The sequence below is a fragment of the Arachis stenosperma genome, chromosome 5 (assembly GCF_014773155.1).
Source record: "Arachis stenosperma cultivar V10309 chromosome 5, arast.V10309.gnm1.PFL2, whole genome shotgun sequence".
Lineage (NCBI taxonomy): Eukaryota > Viridiplantae > Streptophyta > Magnoliopsida > Fabales > Fabaceae > Arachis > Arachis stenosperma.
In genome coordinates, this window is record NC_080381.1 from 53,090,570 (window position 1) to 53,101,509 (window position 10,940).

Here is a 10,940-nt window from a genome sequence, read left to right on the forward strand (position 1 = left end):
TGCCATGGAAAGGAGTAAGAAGGATTGGATGAAGACAGTAGGAAAGCAGAGAGACGGAAGGGACAAAGCATCTCCATACGCTTATCTGAAATTCTCACCAATGAATTACATAAGTATCTCTATCTTTATGTTTTATGCTTTATTCATATATCACCCATAACCATTTGAATCTGCCTGACTGAGATTTACAAGGTGACCATAGCTTGCTTCATACCAACAATCTCCGTGGGATCGACCCTTACTCGCGTAAGGTTTATTACTTGGACTACCCAGTGCACTTGCTGGTTAGTTGTGCGAAGTTGTGAAATTATGTTTAGACCATGGTATTGAGCACCAAGTTTTTGGAGCCATTACCGGGGACTGTTTGAGTTGTGAAAAGTAGAGATCACAATTTCGTGCACCAAGTTTTTGGCGCCGTTGCCGGGGATTGTTGAGTTTGGACAACTGACGGTTCATCTTGTTGCTTAGCTTAGGTATTTTTCAGAGTTCTTAAGAATGAATTCTAGTGTTTCAAGGTGATGTTCTTATCATCACCAAAGCTGATTGATTTTCATCAATTTAGCTCTTGAATGCAATGTCCTGCTGAAGCTTGGCTAACCATGTCTAATTTCTTTAGACTGAATATTTAGACTAACATTGCATGATTCCTGGAATTCTCATTAAGAATTTTGATATCTTTATTTTTTGTTCCACTTAATTTTTGAAAAAACCAAAAAAAATTACAAAATCATAAAAACCAAAAATATTTTGTGTTTCTTGTTGAGTCTATTGTCTCATTTTATGTTTGGTGTCAATTGCATGTTTCTGTTCTTCTTACATTTTTCGAATTCATTCATGTGTCTTCATTAATCTTCAAGTTGTTCTTGATGATTTCCTTGCTCTGATCTTTAAATTCTCTTGTCTTGAGTGTTTTGTTGTGTCTCATATGCATTCTCAATTTGTTAGTGTCAGTAGTATACAAATTTCTAAGTTTGGTGTCTTGCATGCATTGTTATTTGATTTTAGTTGCATTTTGATTATTCCTCATCATTAAAAATCCAAAAAAATTTTTAATTTGTGTCTTTTCAAGTCAATAATACAGAGAATTGAAGATTCAGAACATACAGCAGAGGAATTACACAGAAAAAGTTGGCCGTTCAAAACGCCCAGTGAAGAAGGAAAACTGGCGTTTAAACGCCAGCCAGGGTGCCTGGTTGGGCGTTTAACGCCCAAAAGGGTAGTGATTTGGGCGTTAAATGCCAGAATGTATACCATTCTGGGCGTTTAACGCCAAGATGGCACAAGAGGGAAGATTCTGTTTTTAACTCAAATTTTTTTCAAGTTTTCAAAATTTTTCAAAATCACATCTTTTTCAAATCATATCCTTTCAATCATAATCAATTTCTTTCTTTTTCAAAAATAATTGCTATCAATTAATGATTTGATTCAACATTTCAAGTATGTTGCCTTTTCTGTTGAGAAAAGTTTAATGTCTGAATCATATCTTTCTTGATTAGGCAGGTTATTAATTTTTAAAATCAAATCTTTTTAAATTGTTTTTCAAATTATATCTTCTCAATCACATCTTTTTAAAACCATAACTTTTCAATCATATCTTCTTAATCACATCTTTTTCAAAATAGTTTTCAATCATATCTTTTTGATTTCTAATTTCAAAATCTTTTTCAAAAAATCACTTTATTTCTTTCAACTTTAATTTTCGAAAATCATTCTTCAAAATTTTCAAAATGTTTTTAAAATCTTTTTAATCTATTTTCGAAAATTTCTTCCCCTCTTCTCACATCCTTCTATTTATTTACTAACACTACTCCTCAATGCACAATTCAAACTCCATCTTTCCTTGATAAGTTCGAATTTTCTACCTCTTCCTTCTATTTTTCTTTTCCTCTGACACCTCAAGGAATCTCTATACTGTGACATAGAGGATTCCATATTTTCTTGTTCTATTCTCTTTCATATGAGCAGGAACAAAGACAAAAGCATTCTTGTTGAGGCAGACCCTGAACCTGAAAGGACCTTGAAGCGAAAGCTAAGAGAAGCTAAAGCACTACTCTCTAAAGAGGACCTAACAGAAATATTCAAACAAGAAGAAGACATGGCAGCCGAAAACAACAACAATGCCAACAGTGCAAGGAAGGTGCTGGGTGACTTTACTGCACCTACTCCCGACTTCTATGGGAGAAGCATCTCTATCCCTGCCATTGGAGCAAACAACTTTGAGCTTAAGCCTCAATTAGTTTCTCTAATGCAACAGAATTGCAAGTTCCATGGACTTCCATTGGAAGATCCTCATCAGTTTTTAGCTGAATTCTTGCAAATCTGTGACACTGTCAAGACTAATGGGGTTGACCCTGAGGTCTATAGACTTATGCTATTCCCTTTTGCTGTAAGAGACAGAGCTAGGATATGGTTGGACTTACAACCTAAAGAAAGCCTGAACTCTTGGGAAAAGCTAGTCAATGCCTTCTTGGCAAAGTTCTTTCCACCTCAAAAATTGAGTAAGCTTAGAGTGGAAGTCCAAACCTTCAGACAGAAGGAAGGTGAATCCCTCTATGAAGCTTGGGAAAGATATAAACAATTGATCAGAAAGTGTCCTTCTGACATGCTTTCTGAATGGAGCATCATAGGTATCTTCTATGATGGTCTGTCTGAACTGTCTAAGATGTCATTGGACAGCTCTGCTGGAGGATCTCTTCATCTGAAGAAGACACCTACAGAAGCTCAAGAGCTCATTGAAATGGTTGCAAATAACCAATTCATGTACACTTTTGAAAGGAATCCTGTGAACAATGGGACGAATCAGAAGAAAGGAGTTCTTGAGATTGATACTCTGAATGCCATACTGGCTCAGAACAAAATATTGACTCAGCAAGTCAATATGATCTCTCAAAGTCTGTCTGGAATGCAAGCTGCACCAGGCAGTACTAAGGATGCTTCATCTGAAGAAGAAGCTTATGATCTTGAGAACCCTTCAATGGAAGAGGTGAATTACATGGGAGAACCCTATGGAAACTCCTATAATCCTTTATGGAGAAATCATCCAAATCTCTCATGGAAGGATCAACAGAGACCTCAACAAGGTTTCAACAACAATAATGGTGGAAGAAACAGGTTTAGCAATGGCAAGCCTTTTCCATCATCTTCTCAGTAATAGACAGAGAATTCTAAGCAGAGCCACTCTGACTTAGCAACCATGGTCTCTGATCTAATCAAAACCACTCAAAGTTTCATGACTGAAACAAGGTCCTCCATTAGGAATTTGGAGGCACAAGTGGGACAGCTGAGCAAGAAAATTACTAAACTCCCTCCTAGTACTCTTCCAAGCAATACAGAAGAGAATCCAAAAGGAGAATGCAAGGCCATTAATATGACCCACATGGCCGAACTTGGAGAGGAGGAAGAGGCAGTGATCGCCACTGAGGAAGACCTCAATGGATGTCCACTGGCCTCCAATGAGTTCTCTAATGAGGAACCATGGGAATCTGAGGTTCATAATGAGACCATAGAGATTCCATTGGATTTACTTCTGCCATTCATGAGCTCTGATGAGTATTCTTCCTCTGAAGAGGATGAAGATATCACTGAAAAGCAAGTTGCTAAATACCTTGGAGCAATCATGAAGTTAAATGACAAGTTATTTGGTAATGAGACTTGGGAGGATGAACCCCCTTTGCTCACCAAAGAACTGGATAACTTGTCTAGGTGGAAATTACCTCAGAAGAGACAGGACCCTGGGAAGTTCTCAATACCTTGTGCCATAGGTACCATGACCTTCAAGAAGGCCTTGTGTGACCTAGGGTCAAGCATAAACCTCATGCGCCTCTTTGTAATGGAGAAGCTAGGGATCTTTGATGTACAAGCTGCAAGAATCTCACTAGAGATGGCAGAAAATTCAAGAAAACAAGCTTATGGACTTGTAGAGGATGTTCTGGTAAAGATTGAAGACCATTACATCCGTGCTGATTTCATAGTCCTATAGACTGGGAAGTGCATGGATGAATCCATCATCCTTGGCAGACCCTTCCTAGCCACAGCAAAGGCTGTGATTGATGTTGACAGAGGAGAATTGATCATTCAAGTGAATGAAGAATCCTTTATGTTTAAGGCTCAAAGATATCCCTCTGTAACCATGGAGAGGAAGCATGAAGAGCTTCTCTCAAAACAGAGTCAAATAGAGCCCCCACAGTCAAACTCTAAGTTTGGTGTTGGGAGGCCACAACCAAATTCTAAGTTTGGTGTTGAACCCCCACATTCAAACTCTAAATTTGGTGTTGGGAGGTTCCAACATTGCTCTGAGTATCTGTGAGGCTCCATGAGAGCCCTCTGTCAAGCTACTGACATTAAAGAAGCGCTTGTTGGGAGGCAACCCAATGATATATTTATCTATTTTCCTTTGTTATTTTATGTTTTCTGTAGGTTGATGATCATGGAAAGTCACAAAATCAATTGAAAAAGCAAAAACAGAATGAAAAACAGAAAGAAAAATAGCACACCCTGGAGGAAAACCTTGTTGGCGTTTAAACGCCAGTAATGGCAGCAAATGGCCGTTTAACGCCCAGTCTGGCACCATTCTGGGCGTTTAATGCTAGAAAAGGGCACCAGACTAGCATTAAATGCCAGGAAAGGGCAAGAAGTTGGCGTTAAATGCCAGAAATGGGCACCAGCCCGGTGTTTAACACCAGAATTGGCATGAAGAGCATTTTTGCTCGCCACTTGGTGCAGGGATGAATTATCCTTGACACCTCAGGATCTGTGGACCCCACAGGATCCCCACCTACCCCACCACCCTCTCTCTTCTTCACCCATTTATCAATCACCTCAACACCTCTTCCCCAAAAACCCCTCACCTATCAAATCCCACTATTCTCTTCACCACTCACATCCATCCTTCATGAAACGCCACCTACCTCACCATTCAAATTCAAACCACTTTCCCTCCCAAACCCACCCATAATGGCCGAACCACAAAGCCATCTCCATCTCCTCTATTTCTTCTTCTTCTACTCTCTTCTTTCTTCTTTTGCTCGAGGACGAGCAAACTTTTAAGTTTGGTGTGGTAAAAGCATTGCTTTTTGTTTTTCCATAACCATTTATGGCATCCAAGGCCGGAGAAACCTCTAGAAAGAGGAAAGGGAAGGCAAAAGCTTCCACCTCCGAGTCATGGGAGATGGAGAGATTCATCTCAAAGGTGCATCAAGACCACTTCTATGAAGTTGTGGCCATGAAGAAGGTGATCCCCGAGGTCCCTTTCAAACTCAAAAAGAGTGAATATCCGGAGATCCGACATGAGATCCGAAGAAGAGGTTGGGAAGTTCTTACCAACCCCATTCAACAAGTCGGAATCTTAATAGTTCAAGAGTTCTATGCCAATGCATGGATCACCAAGAACCATGATCAAAGTGTGAACCCGAACCCAAAGAATTGGCTTACAATGGTTCGGGGGAAATGCTTAGATTTTAGTCCTGAAAATGTAAGGTTGGCCTTCAACTTGCTTATGATGCAAGGAGATGAACACCCTTACACTAGAAGGGTCAACTTTGATCAAAGGTTGGACCAAGTCCTCATAGACATTTGTGAAGAGGGCGCTCAATGGAAAAGAGATTCAAGAAGGAAGCCGGTTCAACTGAGAAGGCATGACCTCAAGCCCGTGGCTAAGGGATGGTTGGAGTTTATCCAACGCTCAATCATTCCCACTAGCAACCGGTCTGAAGTTACTATAGACCGGGCCATCATGATTCATAGCATCATGATTGGAAAGGAAGTAGAATTTCATGAGGTTATAGCCCAAGAACTTCATAAGGTGGCGGACAAGTCCTCTACCTTGGCAACGTTAGCCTTTCCTCATCTCATTTGTCACCTCTGTTATTCAGTTGGAATTGACATAGAGGGAGACATCCTCATTGATGAGGACAAGCCCATCACTAAGAAAAGGATAGAGCAAACAAGAGATCCCACTCATCATGAAATCCCTGAGATACCTCAAGGGATGCACTTTCCTCCACAAAACTATTGGGAGCAAATCAACACCTCCCTAAGGGAATTGATTTCCAGCATGGGACAGCTAAGGATGGAGCACCAAGAACATTCCATCCTCCTCCATGAAATCAGAGAAGATCAAAGAATCATGAGAGAGGAACAACAAAGGCAAGGAAGAGACGTTGAGGAGCTCAAGCACTCCATAAGATCTTCAAGAGGAAGAACAAGCCGCCATCACTAAGGTGGACCCGTTCTTTAATCTCCTTGTTCTTTATTTTTCTGTTTTTCGAAAATTATGCTTATGTTTACCTATGTTTGTGTCTTATGGTCATTAGTGTCTTAATATCTATGCCTTAAAGTTATGAATGTCCTCTGAATCCATCACCTTTCTTAAATGAAAAATGTTCTTAATTGAAAAAGAGAAGAATTGCATGAATTTTGAATTTTATAACAGATTAATTATTTTGATGTGGTGGCAATACTTTGACTTCTGAATGTATGCTTGAACAGTGCATATATCTTTTGAATTTGTTGTTCATGAATGTTGGCTCTTGAAAGAATGATGAAAAAGGAGACATGTTACTGAGGATCTGAAAAATCATAAAAATGATTCTTGAAGCAAGAAAAAGCAGTGAAAAAAAAAGAAAAAAAAACCGAAAAAAAAGAAAAAAGAAAAAGAAAAAAAAGAAATAAAGTTGTGATCCAAGGCAAAAAGAGTGTGCTTAAGAACCCTGGACACCTCTAATTAGGGACTCTAGCAAAGCTGAGTCACAATCTGAAAAGGTTCACCCAATTATGTGTCTGTGGCATGTATGTATCCGGTGGAAATACTGGAAGACAGAGTGCTTTGGGCCACGGCCAAGACTCATAAAGTAGCTGTGTTCAAGAATCATCATACTTAACTAGGAGAATCAATAACACTATCTAGATTCTGAGTTCCTATAGAAGCCAATCATTCTGAATTTCAAAGGATAGAGTGAGATGCCAAAACTGTTCAGAGGCAAAAAGCTAAAAACCCCGCTCATCTAATTAATACTGATCTTCATAGATGTTTTTGGAATTCATTGCATATTCTCTTCTTTTTATCTTATTTGATTTTCAGTTGCTTGGGGACAAGCAACAATTTAAGTTTGGTGTTGTGATGAGCGGATAATTTATACGCTTTTTCGCATTGTTTTTAGTATGTTTTAGTTAGTTTTTATTATATTTTTATTAGTTTTTAGTTAAAATTCACTTTTCTGGACTTTACTATGAGTTTGTGTGTTTTTCTATGATTTCAGGTATTTTCTGACTGAAATTGAGAGACTTGAGCAAAAATCTGATTCAGAGGCTGAAAAGGACTGCAGATGCTGTTGGATTCTGACCTCCCTGCACTCGAAGTGGATTTTCTGGAGCTACAGAAGCCCAACTGGCGGGCTCTCAAATGCGTTGGAAATTAGACATCCTGGGCTTTCTAGCAATGTATAATAGTTCATACTTTGCCCAATATTTGATGGCCCAAACCGGCATTCCAAATCAGCTCAAAATTGCCCAGCGTTAAACGCTGGAACTGGCACAAGAATGGGAGTTAAACGCCCAAACTGGCATAAAAGCTGGCGTTTAACTCCAAGAAAAGTCTCTACACATGAAAGCTTCAATGCTCAGCCCAAGCACACACCAAGTGGGCCCGGAAGTGGATTTTTATGTCATTTACTCATTTCTGTAAACCCTAGGCTACTAGTTCTCTACAAATAGGACCTTTTACTATTGTATTTTCATGGAGGTAGCTATCTTTAGTCTTATGCTATCTTAGATCATGGGGCTGGCCTCACAGCCATGCCTAAACCTTGTTCTTATGTATTTTCAATGGTGGAGTTTCTACACACCATAGATTAAGGTGTGGAGCTTTGCTGTACCTCGAGTATTAATGCAATTACTATTGTTCTTCTATTCAATTCAGCTTGTTCTTGTTCTAAGATATCACTTGTTCCTCAACTTGATGAATGTGATGATCCGTGACACTCATCATCATTCTCACCTATGAACGTGTGTCTGACAACCACCTCCGTTCTACCTTAGATTGAGTGGATATCTCTTGGATTCCTTAATCAGAATCTTCGTGGTATAAGCTAGAATTGATGGCGGCATTCAAGAGAATCCGAAAGGTATAAACCTTGTCTGTGGTATTCTGAGTAGGATTCAATGATTGAATGACTATGACGAGCTTCAAACTCCTGAAGGTTGGGCGTTAGTGACAGACGCAAAAGAATCAATGGATTCTATTCCAACCTGATTGAGAACCGACAGATGATTAGCCGTGCTGTGACAGAGCGCGTTGAACATTTTCACTGAGAGGACGGGACTGTAGCCACTGACAATGGTGATGCCCAACATACAGCTTGCCATGGAAAGGAGTAAGAAGGACTGGATGAAGACAGTAGGAAAGCAGAGAGACGGAAGGGACAAAGCATCTCCATACGCTTATCTGAAATTCTCACCAATGAATTACATAAGTATCTCTATCTTTATGTTTTATGCTTTATTCATATATCACCCATAACCATTTGAATCTGCCTGACTGAGATTTACAAGGTGACCATAGCTTGCTTCATACCAACAATCTCCGTGGGATCGACCCTTACTCGCGTAAGGTTTATTACTTGGACGACCCAGTGCACTTGCTGGTTAGTTGTGCGAAGTTGTGAAATTATGTTTAGACCATGGTATTGGGCACCAAGTTTTTAGAGCCATTACCGGGGACTGTTTGAGTTGTGAAAAGTAGAGATTACAATTTCGTGCACCAATCATCTCCCAATCAAGTTATGGAATTACTCACTCATCATAATTATAAACTTCACAGAATCAATGGGAAAAATAAAAGAAGACATAATAAATAATAATGAAAGGGATTAATTGAAAATAAAAATAGTCTATATTAATAACTTGTGAAAATAATCCAATGTCAACTCTGGGGGGATTAAGAATATGGAAGAATAAATGGAAAGTAAATAACAGAATATAATGACTAGTACCGGAGGTAGACTCTTCTCAAAAGATAAAGCCAAAATCTTCAAAATCCTAATTATGAATGTTCAAGTGAGTAAACCTAGGGGAGGAGTAAATTCAGATCTAAAAACTAAAAATTATACGGAATGAATGTTGTTCTCTGTCTCTGCATGTTCCCTGGCTCTAATCTGTGTTTTTGGGCCAAGAACTGGGTTGAAATCCGGCCCAGAAACTCTGCCAGTGACTTCTGAAATTCTGCAGATCGCGCACGTCACGCGGCCGCGTCATTCACGCGTTCGCGTCACTCGGCGTTTCTCGTACCACGCGTGTGCGTCGTCCACGCATTCGCATCGTTCATGCAGCATCCAATCCGCGCGGTTGCGTCAGGCACGTGAGCGCGTCACTGTTGTTTCTTCCTTTTTGCGCGGTCGCGTCAGCAATGCGACCGCGTGACTTCTCGCTGGTTATCTCCTCAATTCTTTGTGTTCCTTCCATTTTTGCATGCTTCTTTTCCATCCTTTAAGCCATTCCTGTCCTGTAATTCCTGAAATCACTTAACACACATATCAAGGCATCTAATGCTAAGAAGAGAGGATTAAATAAAAGAAAATAAAAGCCAAAGAAGCATGTTTTCAATCATAGAGTATTTTTAGGAAGGAGTTGTAGTTACATGCATATCATATGAATAAATGGGCAAAGAGTTGATAAAACCACACGATTAAACACAATATGAATCATAAAATAGTGGTTTATAAAAAACCTAATAGGAACACGATAGGAATTGGCAAAAGAATAAGGAGAGGCCAAGGAAACAGCTTAACTAGCCCCTGACTCAGCCTGCGAAGCTAAGGCTGGCCGGAGGATGTATATATACATATAAACATATATAGATATCCCCAAAATACATCAAAATATCAAAGTAAACTCATAACTCTCCCTCAACCTCTATGAGGAGCAGCATACATAAGTTACTTGAAGAGTAAGCTAGACATATATATACATATATACAACCAGAAACCAAAATACACCCAAGGACTACTTCGCTTCCCAGAATCCAGACGCCTAGCGAGGAGCCTCTCGACCTGCATCTGAAAAACAACAATACAATATGGAATGAGAACCGGAGGTTTGATGAGCGGATAATTTATACGCTTTTTGGCATTGTTTTTAGGTAGTTTTTAGTAAGTTCAAGCTACTTTTAGGGATGTTTTCATTAGTTTTTATGTTAAATTCACATTTCTGGACTTTACTATGAGTTTGTGTGTTTTTTTCTGTGATTTCAGGTAATTTCTGGCTGAAATTGAGGGACTTGAGCAAAACTCTGAAAAAGGCTGACAAAAGGACTGCTGATGCTGTTGGAATCTGACCTCCCTGCACTCGAAATGGATTTTCTGGAGCTACAAAACTCCAAATGGCACGCTCTTAACGGCGTTGGAAAGTAGACATCCAGATCTTTCCAGAAATATGTAATAGTCCATACTTTATTCAGAAATTGACGACGTAAATTGGCGTTGAACGCCAAGTACATGCTGCTGTCTGGAGTTAAACGCCAGAAACACGTCATGATCCGGAGTTGAACGCCCAAAACACGTTATAACTTGGAGTTCAACTCCAAGAAAAGCTTCAGCTCGTGGATAGATCAAGCTCAGCCCAAGCATACACCAAGTGGGCCCCAGAAGTGGATTTATGCATCAATTACTTACTCATGTAAACCCTAGTAGCTAGTCTAGTATAAATAGGATAATTTACTATTGTATTAGACACCTTTTGACAGTTTGATCTTTTGACTGTTTAGTCTTTGATCATTCAGTCTTTTGATCATTCAGGGGGCTGGCCATTCGGCCATGCCTGAACCTTTCACTTATGTATTTTCAACGGTGGAGTTTCTACACACCATAGATTAAGGGTGTGGAGCTCTGCTGTACCTCAAGTTTCAATACAATCACTATTATTTTCTATTCAATTCTCTTTTATTCTTA

General features: G+C 39.5%; 1 non-coding gene across 1 annotated transcript; it reads right to left on the reverse strand.

Annotated features, from left to right (window-relative positions):
* Positions 1-2,500: 2,500 nt before the first annotated feature.
* Positions 2,501-2,608, reverse strand: LOC130984337 (small nucleolar RNA R71). The gene has a single exon (XR_009088278.1). It is a non-coding gene; the product is annotated as a small nucleolar RNA R71 (small nucleolar RNA).
* Between the last annotated feature and the right edge of the window lie 8,332 nt (positions 2,609-10,940).